Here is a 6,321-nt window from a genome sequence, read left to right as displayed (position 1 = left end):
TGGTTGTGTTGCTGTAGTCCGCTGCTAATACACTGATCCCACCTACAACTGTCTTCTTTGCAGCCTTCATTGTTCATTAAAAAAATTGCAAAAGATGTCCAGAATACTGTGGAATTATGAAATGAAAACAGAGCTTTTTTTATAGGATTCTACGGGGTACCATAACTTCCGTTACTCGGACTTCGTCACGCGCATACGTCATCATACCGCGATGTTTCAGCCGGATATTTCCCGGGAATTTTAAAATGTCACTTTATAAGTTAACCCGGCCGTATTGGCATGTGTTGCAATGTTAAGATTTCATCATTGATATATAAACTATCAGACTGCGTGGTCGGTAGTAGTGGCTTTCAGTAGGCCTTTAATATTTGCATGCAAACTGATATTGTGTACTTAATATCTCGGTGGGCTCTAAAAATAATTAATGTGCTGTTTTTCAGTTTATTGTCTTGCTGTTGTATCCAGAAGAAGTGACACAAAGTACGACACTTGTTTGAACTTTTATTGCCAATCTTGTGCTAACAACAGGATAAATTCTAACACATATTCTTTCTTGTGCACACACGTCTGTTTCCATTTTTTTCTATTACACACAACACTTCCTCATTCTCCGTCAATCACCTTTCAGGCACGGTATGTTCACGAACATGTGATCTCTGCATATCAGTAACACATGAACATAAACATTAACACCAGCAGGTTGTTACAATAGTTATTCAACAGTTTTGTTTATTTTCAATTACAAAACCCAAAACGAGTGAAGTTGGCACTTTGTCTAAATCGTAAATAAAAACAGAATACAATGATTATTATTATTGAATTTAATAGACTGCAAAGACAAGATACTTAACGTTCGAACTGGAAAATGTTGTTATTTTTTGCAAATATTAGCTCATTTGGAATTTGATGCCTGCAACATGTTTCAAAAAATCTGGCACAAGTGGCAAAAAAGACTGAATGCTCATCAAACACTTATACTTATTTGGAACATCCCACAGATGAACAGGCTAATTGGGAACAGGTGGGTGCCATGATTGGGTATAAAATCAGCTTCCATGAAATGCCCAGTCATTCACAAACAAGGATGGGGCGAGGGTCACCACTTTGTGAGCAAATGCGTGAGCCAATTGTTTAAGAACAACATTTCTCAGTTTAGGGATTTCACCATCTGTGGTCCGTAATATCATCAAAAGGTTCTGAGAATCTGGAGAAATCATTGCACGTAAGCAGCAAATCTGAAAACCAACATTGAATGCCCGTGACCTTCGATCCCTCAGGCGGTATGGTACTGCACCAAAAACTGACATCAATGTGTAAAGGATATCACCACATAAGCTCCTTTCAGGGGAAACTCTGAAATAAGTCCCTGTCAGAAAACCAACAAATTAAGATGAACTGCACCAATTTTGTCAAGAGGAGTGGTCAAAAATTCAACCAAAAGCTTGCCAGAAGCTTGTGGATGGCTACCAAAAGCGCCTTATTGCAGTGAAACTTGCCAAGGGACATGTAACCAAATATTAACATTGCTGTATGTATACTTTTGACCCAGCAGATTTGGTCACATTTTCAGTAGACCCATAATAAATTCATAAAAGAACCAAACTTCATGAATGTTTTTTGTGACAAACGAGTATGTGCTCCAATCACTCTATCACAAAAAAAAAAAAATATATATATATATATATATATATATATATATATATATATATATATATATATATATATATATATATATATATATATATATATATATATATATATATATATATATATAGCCTCTGTGTTTTTTTCCTGACCTAAGGAATAATAATAATCTGTAAAATTTCTACCTGAATAAATGCTTCTGATATTCTGTACATTACATGTTGTACAAGTCAACCTTCTCTGTTAATTAATAAAATGTAATATCGAGCCTGCTAATCATTCTGTAATTAAGGACTCGACCAGAACATATTATAAAATACTTTACACAATATTTCAGCCAGACAGAAAAATCCCCCCCGCTCCACTCCACCCGCCCCCATATTCTTAAACTGATGTACTAGCATTTCTTTAGGTGCAAATATCACATAATAACATTACAAAACATCTCTGACAAAGTTAAATGTTAAGTTAAAGTTAAAGTACCAATGATTGTCACACACACACTAGGTGTGGTGAAATTTGTCCTCTGCATTTGACCCATCCCCTTCATCACCCCCTGGGAGGTGAGGGGAGCAGTGGGCAGCAGCGGTGCCACGCCCGGGAATCATTTTTGGTGATGATCATAATGTAAGATAATTTTATTTGGTTAATGTCAGGGTTTCCCCGAAATTGCCAAACTATTTGTGGTGGGGGCGTGGTCGATATGACGTCATTGCATGATTTGTTATGATGCATATATTCTTTAAAGCTAAAAAAGTGTGAATATATATTTATAACAAATGTTAATAAGTATAGTATTAACATATACATTTTTCTTACATAATATATTTGTGTTGTATTTTTACATTTTTGCTGCTTATTGTACTATGAACACTGTTAAAAAAAATGTTATATTTATCTAATCCTTTTAGTCACTCTTTCTTCAATAAAAAAGACTGGCAACAAATCTAGCATCTATTTTTGGTGTTATTGGAGAATGTACTCATGTCCGTGACGAAAAGCGAGCGGCAGAGAGCCTGACGTCACACTTGCTTTGTGTTGCTAGGAGCCTTTCTCTCATTAAAAGCCACCAGTGTCATCTTAAATTGTGAAGCTGACTGCTGGTATATCTCGAATATATTAAAGTACGTCTATAGCGCGGACACGCTGACAACCGTATAGCTTACATCATCAAAACATCGGTTTTGGGAGCACTGTTCCGGTGATTAAAGTACATCTTTTTCTGGCCAAATTTTCGATAGTGCGCAAATAATAAACCATAAATAGACATTCATACTGTAACTACCCGCTGGTGTTAATGTATATGTTAGTGTGTTATGATGGTAATTTTTCCATGGTCTGTGAACACACTGTGTTGGCAGAGAATGAACAAGTGTTGTGTGTCTAATAAAAGGAGGAAATACTTGTTGGAATTGGCCCATTGTTATCATAATAGATAAAAAGAAAGTCAGACTATGTTTGTTTCCTCCTGGACGTTACAATACATTATATTACCTTATTTTGTTAGGTGTGGCGGCTAATAAGAAGCCCGTACATGAAGGAGAAACCCTAAATGTAGTTAAACCGGATGTATAGCGGATGTATTTTGTTTTGAAGCCGGAAAAGTGTGTGATTGTTTTGAGAAAGTGTCTTGTTTTTGATGTAGAATCGAATTGTTTGCAATAAAAAAAAGTCTCCTTTCGACATCCTGCCAACCGTCTTTCATTTCTGTTGAGGTTTTATTTAATCTTACTTAAGCAGTCACAGTAACGATCTAAATGTTATGTTATCACTGCATCTTAACCCATACTTGCCAACCTTGAGACCTCCGATACTGGGAGGGGTGGGGTGGGGCGTGGTCGGGGGCGGGGTGGGGGCGTGGTTAAGAGGGGAGGAGTATATTTACAGCTAGAATTCACCAACGCGAGTATTTCATATATATTTAATATATATATATATATATATATATATATATATATATATATATATATATATATATATATATATATATATATATATATTTTAATTTTATTTTATTTTATTATACATATAAATAAAAGAAATACTTGAGTTTCAGTGTTCCGCAGGCTATCCAGTAGATGGCAGTATTGTCCTGTTTAAGAGTGTCACAACATTGCTTTTTTCGGCAGACGGACTGTTTTACGGTAGACGAAAACGTGACTGCTGTTGTTGTGTGTTGTTACCGCGCGCTGGGAGGACGTTAATGAAACTGCCTAACAATAAACCCACATAAGAAACCAAGAACTCGCCCTCGATCATTCTACAGTTATATCGTGATTGGGCAGGCACGCTGTTTATATTGTGGGAAAGCGGACGTGAAAACAGACTGTCGCAGCTGTCCCCACTCAGGTCCGCATGGAGCTGGAGGCCACGCCCCCTCCAGCTCCATGCGGCTGAATTCCGGGAGATTTTCGGGAGAAAATTTCTTCCGGGAGGTTTTCGAGAGAGGCGCTGAATTCCGGGAGTCTCCCGGAAAATCCGGGAGGGTTGGCAAGTATGTCTTAACCGTAGTCTGTACACGGAAGTAAAGCAACACCCACCTCTTTCGATGCGCGCAGCAGGTGTTTGCTGCAGAAAGGAAATTTTCTGTTATATATATATATATATATATATATATATATATATATATATATATATATATATATATATATATATATATATATATATATATATATATATATATATATATATATACGTATATACGTATATATATATATACATATATATATATCTATATATATATCTATATATACGTATATATATATATATATATATATATATATATATATACGTATATATATATATAGATATATATATATATATACGTATATATATATATATATATATGTATATATATACGTATATATATATATATGTGTATATATATATATATATACGTATATATATATATATATATATATATATATATATATATATATATATATATATATATATATATATATATATATATATATATATATACATACAGTATATATTTTTTACCAGTGATGGAGCAGAATGGGGCTAGAAAGAAGTTTTCAGTAACATTTCATATGAAACGCCCTGCCATTCATTAATTTACATTTTACATCTGCCTTTAAATTGCTTTGTATACGAATTGTGCCCTGTCAATACATAAACTTGCCTCTTCACGCAAAATGCAAACCTGGTATACAAGGTTTGTGTTTGTGATTGCAGCAGGATTCGTTTCAACAGTTACATCAACACTTGACTTGACTGCAAACATTTTTGCAACCGAGCGTCATTACAATTTGCTGTCTTTTAAAACAATGTTGAAAGATGTTTTTTTTACAGATAAGAACTTTGAAGATGAGGACTCTGTTGATGGAGGCCGGTCCTCCTCGTCGTCATCCTCTAAAGCACCTCCTGGTGGTAGGAGGCCTGTTATAACTTCTGCAAGAAGACCCAGCTCTGCAACTACAGCGAAGACCACAGGTGAGAGCGTTCACTTTTGTGACGAGCAACACTTACCCAAAAGCACTATTAATGATTTTGGTTGTGGAAATTATGTAACAGGCATCCCTCTTGACCACAGGTGTTCAATTAGTTTTTCTTTAAAAAAGTCATATGGTGATATTTTTTATACATTTAAAACACTTCCTTGTGGTCTTCATGCAATGGTGGTTCTTTGGTAAAACATTTTAAATATTATGTTTTACAAACGGTCTTCAAGTCCTTTTCTGACATTCTCTTTAGTATGTGCCATTTAGTGGCTTCACTTTGACTGTGTCTTCTCCCCGTCATCGTTGTTGTAGTTTTTAGCTCTTCCTGAGTCTGTTGACAGATATCAGTTCAGACAATACGCTAATTTGTATTAGAAATGGAAACAGCAGAAAATTTATCTTCATGTGCGATCCAGTCTCTAACCACAAGAGGATCAAGAAAAATAAGGCACTTATTTGCTACAAACTTTGGACTAAAGTAGTCTTTGGGTAAATCTGCCATTTATGTAGCTATCCGCTGACGTCACAAATTGGGGCAAATTCCAAATCGCTGGTTTAGAGGAAATATGAAGGAAGGCAAGATTGTTTTATAAATATCTCCGCTATGCCTCCATGGTTTGATTTCAAATTTTGGGGACTTATGCAGATTCTAAATACTCAACAAGTACCAATAGGTAAGAAAAGATGGTTTTGCATAATAGGTCCCCTTTAAAAGGGAACTGCACTTTAAAAAAATGTTGCCTATCATTCACAATCCCTATGTGTGACAAGAATACGTTTTTGTCTTTTTTTATGCACACACAAAGTGCATACAAGCAATAACATCTTGGAGAGGAGGAATGCAAAAAATCTGAAAATTCTACTGGTTAATAAGGGGGGTGCCTGAAGCGCAATATGAAGGTATTCAGACTTCAAAAACTAACGATAAAGGTGACACTTTAAACAAGGAAGCAAAGCGCTTCAAGTGTTGCTTTAAAACACGTACGCCTCGCCAAATGTGGCGATTAGTATTACCATCTTTGCTTGAAACTTAGGTAAACATTTAAATCAGCATTCAGATCTGTACAAGGAGTTTAAATAGTGACAGGTAATAATGTAAGTGTTACACGTGTCATGCTGTTCTGCTCCGGTGCAGACCGTAGTCGAGGAGCACAGGGCAGACGTTCTTTTCAGGGTCTATGTTTTCGCCGGGTTAACACCCTTCACTTTACCT

Source organism: Entelurus aequoreus, linkage group LG13 (assembly GCF_033978785.1).
Source record: "Entelurus aequoreus isolate RoL-2023_Sb linkage group LG13, RoL_Eaeq_v1.1, whole genome shotgun sequence".
Classification (NCBI taxonomy): Eukaryota; Metazoa; Chordata; class Actinopteri; order Syngnathiformes; family Syngnathidae; genus Entelurus; species Entelurus aequoreus.
The sequence above is the reverse complement of the archived record's forward strand: the minus strand, read 5'-3'. Positions refer to the sequence as shown.